The sequence below is a fragment of the Herpailurus yagouaroundi genome, unplaced genomic scaffold (genome assembly GCF_014898765.1).
Source record: "Herpailurus yagouaroundi ecotype Mexico unplaced genomic scaffold, PumYag 165, whole genome shotgun sequence".
NCBI lineage: Eukaryota > Metazoa > Chordata > Mammalia > Carnivora > Felidae > Herpailurus > Herpailurus yagouaroundi.
This window is the reverse complement of record NW_024412406.1, coordinates 21,652,389-21,674,119: the sequence shown is the minus strand read 5'-3', so window position 1 is coordinate 21,674,119 and position 21,731 is coordinate 21,652,389. Positions and strand designations below refer to the sequence as shown.

At 39.8% G+C, this 21,731-nt stretch overlaps 1 pseudogene; it reads right to left on the bottom strand.

Moving 5' to 3' along the window:
- Positions 1-2,001: 2,001 nt before the first annotated feature.
- Positions 2,002-8,125, bottom strand: LOC121038023 (glycoprotein-N-acetylgalactosamine 3-beta-galactosyltransferase 1-like; annotated as a pseudogene).
- Positions 8,126-21,731: the final 13,606 nt, after the last annotated feature.

The following is a 21,731-nucleotide window of genomic DNA, read 5'->3' as shown; positions in this document are numbered from 1 at the left end:
TGTTTGCTTTAATCAGGTCATATATGATACTTAACTGATTCTGGAAAGTGATGAAAGTTTTAATTGGTAATATAAATTAGCAGAAAAAAATTCTACACATCCTAAAACAGGATTTTGATATCTTAGGGAAATATAATTAAGAGCAAAATATTCTCCCAATCAAAAAAAAAAAAAAAAAAAAGGCTCTCCATAAAAGTAGTAGACACAGAAAACAGTTATTGAATAAACATCAAACCAGAATGTGATGATCCAAGGCAATCTACTAAGGGACTACAAAGAAAGAAATCTCACCCTTTTGTAAAGTCAAGCAGATACAATCCACAGCATACATGTTCTCAAGATAAACCATAATTAGTCCTCAAGTTAGAGGAGCTGACAGCACCATTTGTTAGATATAGCTCATCTTAAATTCACCCGATAATTCCAGCGATCGTATGTGTCTGCTGATTGGTTTTGGACAAAAGAAAATACACTTCTACTATCTTTACTATAGGAAGTGGTTTTGCAACTGGGAGCCAGGAGCCTGTCACCCTATTGTCTCACGAAATTGGGAGACAGGGTACAATCTCTCTTGATGATTACATTTGAAAGAGATGGCTCTCAGGTCCTTGAGAAAGACACTCTTGGGTCACAGTGCTGGCAAGAGGCTTATTTAGCTTCTAAAAAGATTTATACACATTTCAAAAACACAGAGAATCAAATTTTAATTAAAAGATTTCTAAGAAATGCTCCAATAAGAGGGAGGGGGGAGAAATTTCTTCCTTTATTTTCAACAGGAAGAACTAAGCTTTCCAATTTTTATTTGTCTTTATAGCTACTGCAATTTATTTTTTTTACTAATAATTGTGGACATTTTTAGATGAAACTCATTAATATATTTTGAATGAAGTAATACGTACTTAGTACTTAAAAACAGCCCTTCTTGCCCCAAATATGGAATTGCTAAATATGAGATTTGCTGATGGATCTAGTGTTATAAGTCACTCTGCTGTTACTATCAGCATACTGACTGACAGTTTGAGGAAAAATTGAGAAGCTAAAGAATTTTTCAAAAATGAATGTTCTCTTGACACTTTAAGTGAAATTATCTTTAAAGTTGGTTACATTCAGCAGTGCTTGGGTGGCTGGCTCAGTTGGTTAAGCATCTGACTCTTGATTTCGGCTCAGATCATGATCTCACTGTTCGTGAGTTTGAGGCCCACATGGGGCTCTGTGCTGACAGTGCGGAGCTTGCTTGGGATTCTCTGTCTCCCTATCTCTCTGCCCCTCCCCCACTCACTCTCTCTCAAAAATGAATAAACATTAAAAAAAAGTTGTTTAGGTTCATTGTAGTGTTATCTTGGACTATACTGATTTAAAACATGACTTACCTGAATCTATGAAAAATATCTGATTTATTGGTCAGTAATCCTCAATGTGGTCTAAGGACCACTGGTACCAGAATTGCCTAGAACAGTGGTTCTCAGGTTAACGTGAAGAAACCCCACCTGAACGGATTGCTAAAATCCTGGTTGCTGAACCCTTCCTTATGGTTTCCATCTGGTAGGTCCAGCAGGGATGCCAAAGATTTGCATTTACAAGTTCCCAGGTACTGCTGCTGGTTGGAGCCACACTTTGAGAACCACGGACCTGGTGTATAAGGCAAGCACACATATTCCTGGGCCCCATGCTAGCTGTATAAGATGTAAAGATCTGTTTTCAGTACAATGTTAGACACTATACCTTTGTTCTTTCATGGGTTTCCTTCCGGGGTTTCCTAAGTTTGCTTCTGCACCTTTATTTTTGTTTGTTTTGCATATTTCCTTCAATAGATTCTCAGCTAAGGCAGGTTGATAGTTGCATAAATAACCATATGGATGAAAATGATAAGTTATTTAACACATACATAGCTGTACTTTAATACAGTGAGAAGGAACTGTAAAATCAGAACAGTGACTAGAACCCTCTGCAGGAGGGTAGTAGTTACATTTCCAGTATCAAAGGGGGAGAACCTTAGATTAACTAGTGGGTTTTTTGTTTTTGTTTTTGTTTTTTTGGCAAAAAGGGATAGAAAGCTTCTTTTCCAGTGGAATTTCTGGAATTCCCTTTTCTCTGGTTAAGATTTCCATGCATCTTCCCAGCGCTAAGACTTCAGAGGTGTAAACAGGTGTACAGAGGTTCATTTTAACCACACGAACAAGTCTCAAGGCTTCTTTGCTCAGTGCACACCCTACCTCCATTCATAGTAACCCTGCTTCACACAGTGCTTAAATTTTCTCCCATGTAAATGGTTCTTAATGATCATAGGTTATAAGCAGCCATCTCAAGACCTCTAATATGGCATGTATATCATCATATGCTTTGATAAACTAATCAGAATATTCCAGACAATGGTCATGAACATACTTAAAGGCTTTAACTGTTTCTATTAAGGGACAACTAGTCTCTGCCTACTTTGGAGTTTAATCCCACAGTAGAGAAGTCTTTATTTTCCTCTGAGGTCATAAACTATGCTTTATTACAATGATGGGTCCTTGTAGCTCTGACATATTTGGTCATTTTTTTGTAGATTTTGAGGTCCTGTTATAACTCAGCAAAGAATTTTCACCTGATAGGGACACCTGAGTGGCTCAGTCAGTTAGGCATCTGACTCTTGATTTTGGCTCAGGTCATGATATCATGGTTGTGAGATACTGCCCTGCATCAGGCTACGTACTGAGCAGGGGGTTTGCTTCAGATTCTCTCTCTCCCTCTCTGCCCCTCCCTCATTTGTTCTCTCTCTCTCAAAAATAAGTAAACTTAAAAAATACATAAAAAAAGAATTTTCACCCGATAGAAGGATCCAGCGACACCTGTGTTTCCATATTTTTGATAATTAGCATCTTCATTCAATTTCATCAGATGCTTCTGTCAAGCATCAGCCCTTCTAGATGCTTCTGTCAAGTAGCATCTAAATGTCTTGCATTAGGGTAATTATTCAGAATGTTAGGCTGATGTCACCCTGTTCTTCCAAAAAAAAAACACTAAATAGCTGAGAACATAAGAAAAATATGATTGCTGATCCAGACAATAATCAAGGTTTAACAATGCAGCCAAGAATTTGAGGCTACTTCCATAAGCATATATCTGACTTGACAGGGGAAGGAGCCCAGCAGCAATGGCAAAGACAGCCCAGTATGTTCCCAGCCGTGTGGTCTATTCTTCTGCACTATTACTACTATTATTTTTCTTTTGAGAGACAGAAAGAGAGCATGCATATGTGAGTGGGGGGAGGGGCAGAGGAAGAGGGAGAGAGAGAATCTTACGCAGGCTCTATGTCCAACGCAAAGCCCCAAGTGGGGCTTGATCTCATGACCAGATCATGACCTGAGCCGAAATCAAGGGTTGGAAGACTAACCAACTGAGTCACCCAGGAGCCCCTCCAGCATTATTTTTAATGATCTGTTTGTATGTGCACATGTATGTGGAATTCTGTGTTACTTCATGTGAGCATATACATCATTTCCATTACATTTATTGCTAACAACTGTGAAAACTGTCAAGTTTATCATGTTGAATCAAAGTTGCTGATGGCAATTTTTAGGGTTATTAAATATAATATGGGCTCAGACCATAAATAAGAATTAAAAAAATGGAAAAGATATCCAAAACAATCAACTTGAAAACAAAGATAAGTCTGTTAAGAATGGACATTACAATGACTTTTAATAAACATTAGAACTATGCAAATTAAATTTTTTTTTTTTTTTAGTTTTATGTTCAGAAAAAGCTGTTATAGGCATATTAAGGACATTTTATTTCAAAGCATTTTATCTTCTAAATTGATTTGTTTTGGATTATGTCTCTGAAAATCATTTCTAGACCTTCAGTTATTTAAATGTGTGAGTTGAACTGATAATGGGGGTGGGAGAGGGGTGATAAATTTAAAGATCTTTCCTGTAAGGAGTATTAAACATAGAGTCCCTCTATGGATGTTATTTTAATCCATCTAATGAGACAATGCAAAAAAGGTCACATTTTGCAGAGGTAATAAAACTAAGCGTGGTCTGCCTGCATATACAACCACAGAATTCACTGCAGACAACAGTATCAACAATTAATTATGCAAACAAACCAATCTGCCCACAGTGATTAATCACCTGTTCTGCACCGAGCAGTGTGCTAGATGGTACATGGTGCAGATATTGGCCTTCTAGATACATATTAATTTCTCAGAAGCTACTCTGGGAAATTTAATGACAAAAGCCATTCAGGTTAAAGGCAACCGATATTTAAAATCAATGTGCAGTCATTATTTGGTTTTCAGCCATCACCAAAAATCACTGCTCTGTGGTTGTTCTTTCCACTCACTTGAGGAGGTGACTCACCCTAAAAATAATAAGCATGACTGTCTAGTGACTTTGGGATGGGTGGCTGATATTCAGATAGAAAGACAGACAAATAGAAGTATGTTCTTCTGGGTGTCCAAGAATACCATTTTGAAGGATTTGGCTGTCTCAAATGCTTCCTTAAAAACAAAACAAACAATACAGTAATGCTCAAAATAAACTAGCTATACTTCTTAATGAGAATGTTGTATGTTAGGTTCTTTTTTAAACATTAGGATGACATTAGTTTGACATTTGGATCAGTTTCAGGATTCCAAGAGGAAAGAGATGGCATGCTCAAATCAGGATATTTCGAGGAGGCTTTTATTTACAAAGAAGATAATTATTAGGGCAGGACCAGGGTGTATGTAACTACAGGGACAGAGCAGGGACCCAGCAGCAGCTGAAGTATTACCAGTCCCGGTCCTGAAGGTGGAATTGCAGATGCTGACAGAAAGGCAGCTACGTGAGCCAAGATGCCAAGCAGAATGCATCTGTGGCTGTCATTTCTCCTTCCTCCTGCAGGTACTTTAAACATTTTAAAGTTGTCTTCCTCGTTCCTTCCCAGTAGATAAACTAGCATTTGAGGAGTTGAAAAGAGGATAAAGGGACAATCACTTCTTCCAGAATTTCACTACTGCCACTGTTCTTTCCAAGGCTCCTACTGATCTGACACTAAGTCCAACAGACACCTTTCTGCCCTCGTAGTTGTAAGTTACCTCTCGGTTATAAGTGATAAAAATGCAGCTAAAGTTGGCTTAGGAAAAAGGATACTTTGGATCATATGATTGAAAAGTCAGAGCTTATAGCTTTTTCCCAAGTGTTCCTGCAAAAGTTGTAAAATGACCTGGCTGGTTGGCACGCCATCCCTGTGAGCACAGAGATGAGTATCTGACGGTGTGTGTCTGGGTCACGTTCTAACTGTGGGGCTCCTGGGGGGATTTACTCCAACCAGGGCACTCGAGCCAAAAGTAGAGGAAGCATGGCTCCCGACAGGAAAGCTAAAGTGTCTTTGTCGGAAGAAGGGACGATCCATTAAAATCCACTACAGTTGTTAGCCTGTTTGTCCTGTTTGTCTGAAATACTTGGCATGGATGGGTCCCTTTATGGAATAATTTTTCCTTGCCTTCTTTGACATTATTTAACTTTTCGGCCGCCTAGGGCCATTTCTATCAGGCTTCCTACAGGATGTGCTCTTCATAGTTCATACACTAGTGTCCATATTTGTTCAGACACACCTCCCTCCTTAGTCATGCAGCTTACTCTGATCTCAGGCTAGATAAGCCCAACGGTGGCCTGCATTATTCAAGCATTTATAAAGTCCTGGCTTCCACTGCCAGTGCTTTGTCACCTCTACCACTGTCTGGTCTCTGCCTCCAGCGGGCACAAGGGCCTGACTTCTGCAGAGCCTGGACAGTGCCTACCATAGGGGCGCTGCAGCAGCTCCAGCACCCAAGTTCAACCTGGTAGAACCCCCGAGGGATCAGGCTTTCCCAGCAGCTGCTTAAGAGTAGGAAGTAATGAGACCTGGAAATGTGGAAGCAGTTGATCAGTAAGACACGGGAAATGGGAAAAACCTGGCAGATAAATTGTTTGCCCTTTCTCACCCTGAAACAAAACCTCCTTCATGGGTTTCATACGACCTTTCTGGAGATATCCTGCATGAATAAACATGTGGCTAATGTTATCCTGTGAGGCTGTGGCTAGTTTGGCAATGTATCACCTTCTATGTGCTTTCCCTCTTTCCTGGACTCACCTGTGTTTTTATCCTTCTTGAACTTGTCCAGGCACGGCACCCCAAAGAAAGTCTGAGCACACACCTTTGTCTCAAGATTTACTTCTTAGGGAACTTGGCATAAGATACAAGACTGCCTTTCTTTGCCTCTCACCAAATTTGGTATTCATTGGGGTATTTCTCAGGTCCTTTTTATTTCTCACAACCCACATTCTGCCTGGAGGGCCTCTTCCACTCTCATGATTGGAACCATTGGAGACTCCAAGATCTCCATCCTAGGTTCCTCTCCTGAGTTCCAGAACCAGATCTGAGACGTCACTACTTGCTGCACAGGTAACCAAACACAACGTGTCCAAAACTTAAGTAACAGAATCTCACAGTTGCCACTCCAAATTGCTCATGCTTTGACATTTCATATCTTGCGAATGACATCATCATGCAGTCAGTTGCCTAAGTTAGAAATCAGAATCATTCCTGCCTCCTTACTCCCTTACTGCCCGTTCTGTATATCCCCAGGCCTTGCCATCTCCTCAGGGCACCTTGGTCTCATCCAACTTCATTTCGTCTCCACTGTCATAGTGTCTCCAAGCCATTCCCCCATTTCTCCTGCAGTTCTCCAGCCCATTCTTTAGAGAGCGGCCCTTGTAAAACACACATCTCAAAGGCTTTCTTTTGTTCTTAAATTTTCCTTAATGCTGTGTAGTCTGGATCTATTGTTTTACTCCTGCCTGTCTTCCCAGCTACATCAACTGTCTTTATGAAATCTAGGCTCCAGCTCTATTGATCTTTTTTTTTCCCTCATAGCCCCACGATCTTCTCACTCATAAGTCTTCACATAAGCTATTTTCTTTTTCTTTTCCTTTCTTCTTTCTCTCTCTCTTTCTTTCAAGAGCGTGCACGATAGGGGAGAGGGACGGGGGTGGGGAGAGAGAGAATCTAAAGCAGGCTCCATGCTCAGCATGGAGTCTGACATGGGGCTCAATCTCCTGAGACCATGACCTGAGCTGAAATCATGAGTTGGATGCTTTAATGACTGAGCCACCCAGGCGTCCCCACATAAGCTATTTCCTGTGCTTAAAATGGTCTTCCTTCTCCTCTTCACTTTGTTAACTTTTACTCATCCTTCAGGTCTCAGCTGACATACCACTTCCTTCAGGAAGCCCTCCGGGCTCTCCCTTTCCCTCAGTTCATGAGAATGGTTCTTTCTATAGTCCCCATGGTCCCCTGTATGTTGAATTTAATCTGAGGGATCAACTTTCCTTCTCCTCTGTGTCTAGGGATGCAGACTCCCTTGTCCATAACAGTTTCCCCCCAAACCTGGCATGGTGACTGACCCAGTAATTGCTTAAATATACACTGAAAAAACAAAAAAAAAGGCCAACACAAAAACTTCATTTAAAGTCATTTTTCTGATAGCAGGTTCCTAGAATTTCAGAAAACTAATGTGGATAGTCTTGTCCTTTTAGATCATTTTAGAAGCTCTCCTTACAGAATTATAGGAGATTTCATCTTAATGATTTTGAAGAAACTGAGCTCTAAGGTAGAATGCGTTATCACCTAGTCTAAGAAATAACGTCACTGAGAGGTGGATGCAATTCCTATTACATATTTCAAAGTTTCTCTGGTTTCTGCTTTTTTACGTTTGTTTATTTTTGAGAGAGACAGAAAGAGAGAGCGCAAGCGTGCACTAGTTGGGGAGGAGCAGAAAGAGAAGACGACAGAGGACCCAAAGCAGGCTCTGTGCTCACAGCACACAGCCCAACAGGGGCTCAAACCCATAAGCCGCAAGATCATGACCAGAGCTGAGGTTGGACGCTTGACCAGCTGAGCCACCCAGTCGCCCCTCAGGTTTCTGTTTTGAATGCTGGATTTGACAAAATGCAGAGTTTAATGCTCACCATCTTAAGAAAACAAAAAAGTTTTTAAGAATGTGTTTCACAGCAAGTGAGTGATGAAGCACCTGTGGTGGAATTGCCTGCCAGGACATGGACTGTCGGTCACGCAGATGTCGGCAGGAAACACACTGCATTCTTAACACACTCATGTCTCTTAGTGTTAATACTCATTGCCCTTGTTTGATCATGGTCGTCCTTTGGGTTTTTAATGTCATGATTGAAATTGAGTAGGTTTTATCCGTTATTGTCCTTTTTAAAAAGTTTTTGGGGCATCTAGGTGGTTCAGTCGGTTGAGTGTCCAACTTCAGCTCAGGTCATGATCTCGTGGTTCATGAGTTCGAGCCCACATTGGGCTCTGTGCTGACAGCTTGGATCCTGGATCCTGCTTCGGATTCTATGTCTCCCTCTCTGCCCCTCTCCTGCTTGTGTCCTCTCTCTCTCTCTCTCTCTCTCCCCCCCTCTCTCTCAGAAACTGAATAAAATATTAAAAAAAATATTTTTTTTAAGTTTTTGAGTGTCAATATTTTTGTTGATCTTGTTTTTGTGCTTCTTTGCTACTTTATGTGGGCACAGGCATTGTTTCCATTTTGTATGTTGCTGTGTTTATAGTTTACCATCCCTTGAATAGAAATTAATGATTGTGATTTGTAGGGTAATTAAATGAACTGTAGGTTCATAAAAGTTGAGAATTTAGAAAATGTGATGTTTCCAAAGATATCAAAATTAGCAAAATATGCATATGTTGTAAATGATACAATGCTGTATACACATTATACTATACATGTAAACTATAAACATTAGAAGTATATACATTCACCTTCAGCATGGTGTATGATGGGCAGCTGGGGATGGCAGAGGGAGTGGTCTACACAGACAGGGACTTCAGGGACTTCCACTTTTCAATTCTAGGTCTAGGCAAGTTTTATATACTCAGCAAGTACTTCTTAATATCTAAGCATATTATCTTCTAGAATTGCTTTCTCTTTAGCATTTAAATGCCTCAGTCGGCAATTTTGGAAGCAAATGGGAAAAACAGAGGCCAAAGCATCATAAGACAGATGCAACACCTTGTCCTGTGCACTGTTCTGCAGTTTTAAATGTAAACGGGTGTGTCATATATTATAAAGAGAATTGGTTCAGGCCTCTGAAAATCATTTTCTAAGCTCTATTTTATTTGTACCCCTAAATTAAGCCGGGCTGCAGAAATTAAACTGTCTAGGAGACATATGATCAAAAAAGTCCTGTCAGCCAACAATTTCTACATTTACTTTCCCTACAGGATGAGAAAATAACTTTTTGAGTTTTAGGCCATTGTATCTATAAACAGCTCTGCTGATGGAGCTCTCTATGAAGAATCATTCAAATTGGTATGTTCTTCAATGTCAAGATTAACTCTGTCTTCTAGGACTACTCAATTGCTGCACCTTCCATGAACCTGTTCCAACTCATCTCCCCAGGCAAGTCAAGCTCCACAGAGCTGTTCCTATGGCTCTTGGAAATGCCTGGGACAGCCCTCTCTCCAATTTGGACTTGGAGTACTTCAAGTGAAGAGAATGATACGTTTTTTTTCTCTTTGTAGTCCTGGGTCAAGGATAGTGCCAGTCACTTTATAGATAACCAATAAATATATGCTGAGTGGTAGATGGCAACTAAAAAGGGCTCTCCTAGAGACTACTTACTAGGAGACCAGAGCCTGCAATTGTTAGGATGTTATAGTAGCATATATTTTAAAATATAACCTACCATTCAGCCATGGCTCCATTATTTTATTTATATTGTGGGTAGTTTTGGTTATTTGAAATACGTCGACCAGATAAGATGATAAACCCCAAAAGATCTTGCAATTCATTTCAAACTAATAATTTTCAAGAGTTAATCATAAAACAAGGAAGAACTTTAGAGAAAAATAACATCTTGGGAAAGTATATTCTTGGGGAAATAATGTTATTTTTTTGTGTATATATAAATGGATTTTGGATTATAAGGGAAATGGGATTTTTGAAATGTTTTGGTTCAAAACCTTCACATGTAAAATATTAGTTAAATATGATTTGCTTCACAAAATTAGTCTAAAGGCTCCAAAATGGAAGTATACAGAGGACATCCCAGCAGATCTCTAGTTGTCCAAACTAAAGCAGATGTAACAGCAGTAATGTGTTTCACATTAAGCCCCAGAATAGATCTGCACAGGAGATCTTTGAGTTTACAGAGATTCAAGTTCTTAATATAACTTCTATATTTAGTAAATACTCAGAATCAGTATATTCTTTTATCTTCAATTCTCTTATCTTCAAGATATCTTCAATATCTTGGGAAGGTATTTGAAAAATTGGGATCTAAAAGTATCTGTGTGTGTGCAGATGTGTGTGCATTCATGTATGTGTGTAGACAATACTATCATCTCTTCATTACTTTAAGAACAGCCATGCTTTGGGGCTCCTGGGTGGCTCCATCAGTTAAGTGCCCGACTTCGGCTTAGGTCATGATCTCATGGTTCGTGGGTTTGAGCCCTGCGTCTGGCTCTGTGCTGACAGCTCAGAGCCTGGAGCCTGCTTCAGATTCTGTGTCTCCCTCTCTCTCTGCCCCTCCCCCACTCGCACTCTGTCTCTCTCAAAAATAAATAAAACGTTAAAAAAAATTTTTAAAAAAGAACAACCATGCTCTTTCATATGTAAATGAGATCCCATTCCAGAAAAACAAGTTTTAATTTTACTACTACCATATTCTACTCAAAAATTAGCATGACTTCATTATATTTATTAAACACAGGTGAATAAACAGCATCATTTACATATTATTTAATGTATAATATTTAATGTATAATATATTATTTAATATATAACTAAATCTAGTTCAGTTTCCCTCTCCCTAAACATGTGCAAGAAATAAAGTAATAATTTTGAGTATTGCAGGAATTCAGGTCAAGTTCTTGCTAAGGATGAAGCAAAAAAACATCCTCAAAAAACTGCTGCTTTACTCCCAAGTTATCCTTGATCTTGTGATCCCTAACTCTGTGATGAAGAGGATTGGGTGGTGAGACAATATTTTTAATAGTTACCCAAACTCTATTGTTATACTGATAAGCTTCCCTTGTCCAATCAGCATTGAGAACCATCAACGTTCTGCTATGATTTGACTTCGGAGGGCACATCATTATCAAACAAAAACCTGGATCCTTTGTATGAGTAGTAGTTGCCATGCAACTTCTACCTGGATGTTATTTTAATCTATTTAGTGAGAGATTCTTTAAAAATCAGATTCTGAAAGACAGTACAGCTATGAATGGCAGGCTGCATGTATAATTACACAGCTGCTTGCAGACAACTTCGTGTGTAATTATGGAAACAAGTTACCTGCCTGCTGTCTAACACTGTGCCAGGTATTCTAGACAGTGCAGAACAAAGACCTTTAAAATTTGTATTGATTTCCAAGAAACTATTTTAAATAAATGTTATAAGATCATTCAGAAAAAAAGCAGGATCAATATTTAAAATCGATACATAGCCATTATTTTGCTTTTAGTAATGACTGACATGGCTACTTCATAGTAGTTCTTTCCAATGCCCTGACAATTAGATGAATGTCTGATTCACTTAATCTTTCAAAGGCTCTAAGAGCCATAAACCTGAATGTCTAGTAACTGGGATAGTGTCAGAGAGATAGACAGATGCCTGTCTGGGACTGTCATTTACAAGGATTTAGCTGCTGAACGGACCATTTTCCAAAGAAACACCAATCATTTCTAAGTCCTACCAGAAGACTGATACTTAGCAGTATTCCCTAAGAAAGGTAATGGTGTAAAACTTTGACATTTGTATCAGTCAAGGTCACAAGAGGACATGGATGGCACATGGAAATCAGGGTATGTTGAAAAAGTTTCACCGACAAAGGAAATAATTACAAGATGGGGAAGAGGGTCAAGAACCACATAGGTGAATGCAGAACGCAGAACTGTGGTGAAAATGTTGCCTTTGCTATGTTTGAGAGAGAGAGAGAGATTACTGACATGTGGAAGGAGAGCGTCCTTTCATAAAGGTCAGACTGAGAGCTGGAGTGACCTTTGGGGAACACGTGGCTAGCCTGACATGAGCTCACAGGAGCTCACTCTTTGTTCTTACTCTTTCTACTCTCTATTAACTGCTGGCTCCCCACTGGCCAACTTGAAGCCTGAGAAGCTTCTAACTTGAAGCCTGAGAACAACTGAGCGCTTTTGTGTCCTTGAAATTTGGGGCGGACATGAATGGGTGGATAAGCACAGATAAAGAGCCTGGAAGGGCAAATGGAGGATATTCAGCACAATGTCAAGACAAATTGCTCTTCCATGCCATTGTGATTATTCCATTATAACAAAAAGCAATCTAGTGACCATACGGCTTTTATGGCAGGAATGGTTCTCTCTTAATAGACGGGAGGCTATCTTATGAATGCTTGAAGCACTGAATGGGAAAATTCCCATAGGTGGCTGTTAAACCACAAAGACAAGTGACCTAACATGGCAGACACTCGGCCTTACTGCTGGAGCAGGTTTACGGGGCCCCTTTCGTCCATGTTACCTGGACAGCCCACGGGAAGCTAACAAGGCCTGACATTGCTCAGCCCTTGAGCAATGGGCCTCTTAAGCTCTATGACTGGAGCAGCACCAACCTGTCCCTGGCACAACTGGGAGCTGGGTTGAAGCCTTGCTGCTGCAGTGAATATGACTTGGTCCTGTGGTGTCACATGCCACCTCAGTATTTTCCACGAGGCTTAATTGCAGTGAGGGTCTGGATATGACACAGCTTCCTGGGAGTCCAGCCACAGAGAACTGGCCTTACCTCTGTGGGTAAGGTTTTGTGTGGCAACTTCCCAGCTCATCAGTACGTTCTTCTATTTCTACCAGGTCAAGAATGTTTTGAGCAGCGTTGGAGTTCTGTGGAGGTTGTAAGTACTAGGACTCAGGCTGAGTCATAGGCTCTGAGCTCAGGACTGACCCTAATGAGATGAGCTTGGTCAAGTTCTTTCCTCTTCCTGGCTTTAACTTTTCTCAGATTTGGAAGCTGGGGGATGATCAGGTGGATGCTGGATCAGGTTATCTAGAGTGATTCTTTCCGATCTAATATCCTGTGTTGTACTCTCTGTAATTGTCATCAGTGTCTACTCCTCATCTCTAGAACACAGAAGAATGTTCTTAAAATTAGGATTTGAAAAAAAACTTTTGAAGATGATTTGCCTGTGCTTAATACTTTGTAAATGCTAGATAGTAAGTATGGGGAGAATCCTGAATGCATTATATAAATTTATAGGGAATTTATGCTTCCCTTTGTGTTTATTAACAAAGATTTGTGTTTAGAACTGGTTTCCCTATGAGCCATGATAAAAAACAACAGGATTTTGTAAATCAGCACCAAATAGCAAATAGCGTAAGTAGGAGGGATCTATGGGTTTAGAAAAGGACCAATTCTAGTTGATCTGAACTTAATATTTGATGAAATAATTTGCCTACTACCTCTGTGTTTAAAGAGAATAAGACAGAAAGAAACTACAAGACAAAATGGAATTACAAAATTCTTTTAGATATTCTTAAACTTATAAATCATATAGTGACTATATTTTGATTCATCTAAATAATAATCAGTTTCCATATCAATAGATTAAATATCCTTGTCTCTGAGGGATATTTTGCATGATCGCTCTTTATAATTTTCTGAATTTATGAGATGTTAATTAATAGTGAGCTTGAACTATTTCTGTTTTTAACAGTCCTCATTTCCTCACAGTGGAGTATGGTTGCATGCTTATTTTGGCTGAGTGCTCCTTACACACCACACTGAACACTGGACCTCTTCTGGCCACTAACCTTAGGGACTTGCTCTGTGGCTGCCAGCCATTTCCACATATGGGTTTACAAGCATAGAGGGGATCACTTCTACATCAAACTTAGAATAATGTGTCAAAAAATTAAGTGGAAAATAGTTCTTTAAAAAAAAAGAGGGCTCCAGGGGCACCTGGGTGGCTCAGTCGGTTAAGCGTCTGACTTCAGCTCAGGTCTTGACCTCACGGTTCCTGGGTTTGAGCCCTGTGTAGGGCTCTGTACCGACAGCTCAGAGCCTGGAGCCTGCTTAAGATTCTGTCTTCTTCTCTCTCTGCTCTTCCCTCCCGCCTCTCTCTCTCTCTCTCTCTCTCAAAAATAAATAAACATTAAAAAAAAAAGAAGGCTCTGAAAAAATTTGTGAGATCTGTGACATAGGGGAATGTTATACCTAAGGGTTTCCTAATTATTAGTCCTCCTATGTACATTCACAAAGATAATTCTGTGCTCTTCACATTTAGAAGTGATCTTGCCTCGGATTTGCACCATATTCTCCCCTAGAACCATTTCCTGTGTTTGGGAACTTAGTGCCAAGATGAGCCTTCAACTGACACTGCTGTAGTCTTCCTGAATGCTAGTTGTCTTCGGACTGGCTTAGCTATGGCAAGCCTGCAAAGAGCAAATGTGGTACAAAGTATTCACAGGCTTCTGAGAGCGACAAGGCATTTTGTGGCTAATCTCTTAGCTACAAAGTTCCATCCACATGGTTAAGGCAGCGTCTTTTAAGCATACTTCAGCTGGCCCAACAATTACTTTAATAATCTTCCTGTGTCACAGGTCAGTGTTTACCCAGCAGAAACACAGCAGTACTTGGCACAAAAACAGACACTCAGATCAATGGAATAGAATAGAGAACCCAGAAATGAACCCACAAATGCATGGCCAACTAATCTTTGACAAAGCAGGAAAGAATCTCCAAAGGAATAAAGACAGTCTCTTCAGCAAGTGGTGCTGGGAAAACTGGACAGCGACATGCAGAAGAATTAACCTGGACCACTTTCTTACATACACCATACACAAAAATAAACTCAAAATGGATAAAAGACCTAAATGTAAGACAGGAAGCCATCAAAATCTTCGTGGAGAAAACAGGCAATAATCTCTTTGACCTCAGCTGCAGCAACTTCTTACTTGACACATCTCCAGAGACAAGGGAACAAAAGTACAAATGAACTATTGGGACCTCATCAAGATAAAAAGCTCCTGCACAGGTAAGGAAACAATCAGCAAAACTAAAAGGCAACTGACAGAATGGGAGAAGATATTTCCAAATGACATATCACATAAAGGGTTAGTATCCAAAATGTATAAGGAACTTATCAAACTCAACACCCAAAAAACAAATAATCCAGTGAAGAAATGGGCAGGAGACATGAATTGACACTTTTCTAAAGAAGACATCCTGATGTAACAGACACATGAAAAAATGCTCAACATCACTCATCATCAGGGAAATACAAATCAAAACCACAATGAGATACCACCTCACACCTGTCAGAATGGCTAACATGAACAACTCAAGCAACCACAGATATTGGCGAGGATGTGGAGAAAGAGGATCTCTTTTGCATTGTTGGTGGGAAAGCAAGCTGGTGCAGCCACTCTGGAAAACAGTATGGAGGTTCCTCAAAAAATTAAAGATAGAACTACCCTATGACCCAGCAATTGCACTAATAGGTATTTATCCAAAGGATATAGGAGTCCTGTTTCAAAGAAGCACATGTACCCCAATGTTTATGGCAGTGCTACCGACAATAGCCAAAGTATGGAAGAGCCCAAATGTCCATTGACTAATGAGTGGATAATATATATATCTATATCTATTCATTATGTGTATCTATACCTATATCTATATGTATATACGTGTATACACATATATGTATATACGTGTATACACATATATGTATATGTGTATATCTATATATATAGATATAATGAATATTACCTGGTGATCAAAAAGAATGAAATCTTGCCATTTGCAACAACATGGATAGAAATAGAGTGTATTATGCTAAATGAAATGAGTCACTCAGAGAAAGACAAATATACTATTTCACTCGTATGTGGAATTTAAGAAACAAAATGGATGAACATAGGGGAAGGGAAGCAAAAATAGTATAAAAACCAAGAGGGCGACAAACCATAAGAGACTTGTTTTTGTTTATTTATTTTTGAGAGAGAGAGAGAGAGAGAGAGAGGCAGAGAGAGAAAGAGACACAGAATCTGAAGCAGGCTCCAGGCTCTGAGCTGCCACCACAGAGCCCAACGCGGGACTTGAACTCACAAGCTGTAAGATCATGACCTGAGCTGAAGTTGGACACTTAACCGACTGAACCTCCAGGTGCCCCCATAAGAGACTCTTAAGTAGAGAGAACAAACTGAGGGTTGCTAGAGAGGAGGTGGGTGGGGATGGGCTAAATGGGCAATGAGCATTAGGAGGACACTTGTTGGGATGAGCACTGGGTGTTATATGTAAGTGATCAATCACTAAATTATATTCCTGAAATTAAAAAAAAAAAAAAGGAAGAAAGAAATGCAGCAGTACCGCGTGTCTTTATGAACATTAGTCAAACAAATTCATTAAGTATTTCAAGTATTCTCTAAAATCATTAGCATAATTCCATAATCTAATTTAGAGTTTTCTTTCATCTAGAAAATAAAGGTGTTCTCTTCAATTCCTATGGCAAAGTCTATGGCTTTTTCTACCATGTTGTTGGGGGTTAGAAAAATTTGAGAGACTGTGATATAACATTCATAGGAAGTAAACTAGAAGCAGTCACAGGGATGCTTCTGTATGCTCTAGACCAAGTTTGATGGACAGAAACATATCTAACTTGGACTTGCCTCAGGGATCTTCAGAAAGGACCCACCGGATTCCTTTGTTGACACAAGTCAGCATACAAAAAAGATAAAAGCAACCAGAAGAAAATCATAGCATCTTGCCATAACCAAATCGAATTCATTACTACCTCTGCATCCATAGTTCCTTCTCTCTTTTTGAACATCCCTGTGCCTGAGTCAAATCCTTCAACTTGTTCTTTGGACGTCATCACCTCCAATTCATTCAAGACCATCTCTGCAATTATCCCCTCTCTCTTGCAAAAACCTTTTTTTTCCCTCCCAATTGGAGCATTCCCATTGACTACTTCCTGTATTTCAATAAAGAAAACAAAGATCCAACACTCCCTTGAGTGGTTATTATCTCCTCAGTTACTGCTTCGTTTTTCCATTTACCTTGGTAACAGAACTGGCAACACGGTCTCCAAATCCTCTTCCGTTCCTCCTTCCATTCAGTGCTAGGGAGTGCCATTCCTCATGGACTGTGACAGGGCTCCTGTTGAAGACAGCAGACTTTTGTGTCCTGTCAAAACCAATGGGCAATTCTCCCTCCTTACCTAATTAGAATCTCCAGTAGAATTTGGCCTGGTTCACCACACCTCTCATTCTTTAAACATTCTTCCTCTTCCATAACCTCACTCACCTGGCTTTTCTCATGCTTCATTGTCTCAAACTCTTTTTCACATCCTTCGGTGGCTTCCCTCTCTCTAACCAGCCTGTGCGTGCTAGAATTCCCAGGGCCAGCCACGGTCTCTTTCTCTTCTCTCTAGCCTCAGGTCACAGGTGATCTCATCAAATCCCTTGGCTTCAAGTGCCATCTTAAATAGGAAATGTGGAAGTCTGACTGCAAGTTTTTCTTGCCTCTGGAGGTGACATAGCAGGGCAGAGATTTCAGGGGACAGCATACTGATGCAAACAAAGTAGCTGATGTCTCCAGGGCAAGTTCTAAGCAAGTCGAGTGGTAGTATGAGACTGTTCCATGCTATAGGGGCAAGAGTGTTGGAACCGCTGAAGTGTCAAGAGATTTCCAAGGAGAAGGAAGAACGAAGAAGAAAGATGCTGTCTTTGAGCGGAATGTGGGGATAATGGGACACCCATGATCCTTCATATAAATTTATGGGAATCTGAATCATCAGTGATTGTCTCTGTCAGAAAAGTGGTTTTAATTTAGGTAAACTGGCCAGATAGCATTTGATTGTGGAGTGAGGGCAGAATCAGCAGCATTTGACAAGCAGCCTGCTGTGGAAAAATTAGAATTGGGCCACCTTTCATAACAAGTATCTACTTGGGTCCTGGCGTGAGAAAAAAAACCAATATTAGAAATATTAATAAGCATTGTTATTTTTGGCAATCAGAGCTTGGTGCTACACTACTTTCTAGCTCTGCTCTATCTAATAAATCTGTGACAGTGGGGATTAGCCAGATGCACTTACCTGAAGATCAGAAGATCCTTTCAGGCAACTTAGAGGATAACCCTTTTACACTGAGGATATAATTGACACATGAATAATACATTTCATAGCCTATCTCACCTCTGTCTGACTCTGTGTCTCTCCTTTCCAGTTACTCTCCCCTTAACTCTGGCCCCTGTAACTCAGGTGTGGAAGACCTAAATATATAATATGGATCCACAGGTAGAATGGAGGACAAAAGCTCTTTTTAAAATTATAATTGTGAGAAAATATTTCAGATGAGATTTTGTTTTTGTTGTTGCTGTCATTTGTTTTGTTTTGTTTTTTTTTAAGCCAATATCCTTTCTCATCCATCATTACTTTGTGAAACAAGGTGACCTTTTTCTAAGGTTTTAGCTCCTTTTAGGATGGGACAATGATTCAAAAATTCTCTAGGCTTCTCGAAAAGCATTGGGGCGCCTGGATGGCTCAGTCGGTTGAGCGTCCAACTTCGGCTCAGGTCATTTCATAGTCCTTGCTGACAGCTCAGAGCCTGAAACCTGCTTTGGATTCTGTGTCTCCTCTCTCTCTGCCCTTCCCCCACTAATGATCTGTCTCAAAAAACAAATGAACATTAAAAAAGTGTTTTAAAGAAAAACATTGTAGCTAAGCACTATAATGGTACACTTATCTGGAGAAAAACATGTTTCTGAGATTTTACATAATTTTGAAACACAGCATTTATTATTACTATTCTATGTGGTGTCTTACCACTTAAAAACATTATGGTATCATCAATAGTTAGTGAAATGTATTTGGCAATTCCCTATAGTCTGAATAAAACCTACCACTAAGTACCTTTCTGTGCTGTTCCAGGATGGCATTTATAATGCAAGAAAGGCTAAGGATTCTACATAATATGGTTGGCATAGTTCACCTTGTGGAAACCTGACCCTTTCACTATGCATTCTTGTTCCTCACCTCCTTTTTTTGTTTCTTAACCATCACGTTTGACACATTAAGACCTTGATCCCTGGCCCCAGAGCGACTCCTCCAACCCTTGAGTCTCAACCTTTGGAAGGTCTGTTTCTGCCGCTCTATATGCACTGTCATGCATCTTGATTCTCTAGAATGCATTCACCATGGACTCTCAGGAATTATAGGATTCACCCTTTGTAGGAACAGAAAGACCTAGAAGTCCACCTGCACTCAGATAACAAGAATCCAAAGAACAAGAAGAGTGGAATTACGCTAAATGCAGTTATGCAGGACACTTCCTGTGAGGCCTGCTGCTTGTTGATGTCTTTATTTCCCATCTATGTGGGAAGCTCCGGTCCCACATAGTCCATTGTTCGTTCCACTGTGATCTTAACACGTGTCTTCCTACTTCAGCTTTCCTGTGGAGTGGGATATGGGTGGAAACCACCTGGCCCAGCACGGTTGGCTGAGATACGAAGCTCATTTGTATGCATATACTATTGCAGGAAATGCCAGGCATCTCTCCAGCTTGCTTGTCACATGTAGCAAAAAGGTGACAATTACTGGGAAACTTTGAGCAGTCCCAGAGGTGCTCTTCAAAACCTCTTGCTCATGAAAGAGGAAATATACTTGTTTTATGTCTGGTTTTATCTGCTATTAATTTTTGTCATTAAAAGATTCGTCAGTAGAATAAGAAATTTAAAAAAAAAATTTTTAATCTTTATTTATTTTTGAGAGAGAGAGAGACAGAGTGCGAGAGGCAGAGGAACACAGAGAGAGGGAGATACAGAATCTGAAGAGGCTCTAAGCTCTGAGCTATCATCACAGAGCCTGACGCGGAGCTTGAACCCACAAACCGAGAGATCATGAGCCGAGCTGAAGTCAGACGCTTAGATTGAGCCATACAAAAACCCCTAGAATAAGAAACCTTAAATAATACTTTCCCAGTAAAGTACTGAAATATATTTTGTTAAAAAAACTTGATTTCTGTCAGTGTGAGCATGAAATAGAAAATTCTGCACTTTTGAATAAAACATGAAGAATACACTTCCTTACAAAAAATCAAATTTTCTTAAAAGAAGCGAAAGAGTATAGTTTTATGTTTCAATTACTCTAATGCAGCAATGAGATTTGCTAATAGTTGTGCAATTCACCGGCAAGAGCTATCATCAACATACTCTATGCATTTACGACTTACATACTTAGTTCTCTCTTGCAGTCCTTCGTAGCAGAATTTATGCCATGGCATAGTTTCCTCTTATTTAGAAAACCAATGCACTGAAAGATGTACGAATAATTTATTTCTCTAGCTCTTGTCAGCCATACTTTTATAAGTGCAATCTAGTGTATGGGAAAGGTCCTGGGGGAGATAAAGCATTCAGTCAAGTGTCAATGAAATTGCTGAAGGATACCGATCAAAATGGTATCACATGGGTAGCTGTAATTTACATATACTCAAATTAGTCTTAAATATTCACATATGCTCAATTTATAGTGAGTATTTACATATATTCAATTTATATATACTTAAATTTAGTCTTACAGAGAGGATTTTATATCCAGGAAGAGAATTTTTCTTTGAACTGCTAAAGACATGACTTTTCAAAATTTCTGAAAGATTTATACTTTAAAAGTTGGTGCTTACCACTGCATATTTCATCTTTTGAGGGCAGAAAGATATTTACTCGAGTACTACTTGGCAGGGAAGGAGAGAATCACAGGATGAGGATGTGGTTGCACATGTGTGTTTGTGTGTGTCAGTGCATGTTCATATGAATTCCTGTGTTGCTAAAGATGACAAAATATTTGAATCTGGAATTGGTAAGAGAAACACAGAACAAAAAAAAAAAACTTAAGAAGTAATTACATAGAGAATCAGAAGAGTAGGAATGCATATCTTTGAGATAATTTCATTTTTAATTTATAAAATATTATATAATAAGAATAATAAAGATTGACTAAATCTCACCCTTCAAATAATGCCCGCAGCAACACTGTGAAGTTTAAACCAATTTGTACAGAAGCAGAGACTGAAGCTCAGTGAGGTTGGATGGCTTGCTCAGTCAGCCATGTTGGGCCATGGAGTGAGGGTCTGCAGTCACGAGTGGCAGGCCCTACCCCACACTGAAGAATCCTTCAGGGCCTGCCCTGCTCTTTCCCTGTAGCTGACAGCCATTCTGCCTCAGGTCCTTGGCCTCCTCCTGCAGAATGAGCTAGAGATGGAACACCTCCCCTCAGGTCGAGAAAACCGATAGGGATGTGTTTTAATTCAGTTTGAGAAAAATTTCCATTCCAACAAGGGTGTGAATTTGTTCTCGATTTCATAATCCTTCAGGGCCATTTAAATCCTACCTTCTAATTAAAGATTTTGTACCAAAATTGTATTAGTGGATACTCTGTTTTTCAAACTCCATTTCCATTTAACAGTATATTTTCAAACCTACAGAACTGAAAAGAATAAAGCACTTTAAAAATTGTGTTGATGTACTCAAAAGGAAGCTCGGTATTTTCACCTAAAACCTTGGCTCAGCAGAGCGCCCGTGTGGCTCAGTTGGTCATGATCTCATGGTTTGTGGGTTCGAGCGCCGCATTGGGCTCCATGCTGACAGCTCAGAGCGTGGAGCCTGCCTCGGATTCTGTGTCTCCCTCTCTGCTCCTCCCCCGCTCACACTCTCTCTCTACTTCAAAAATAAATAAATA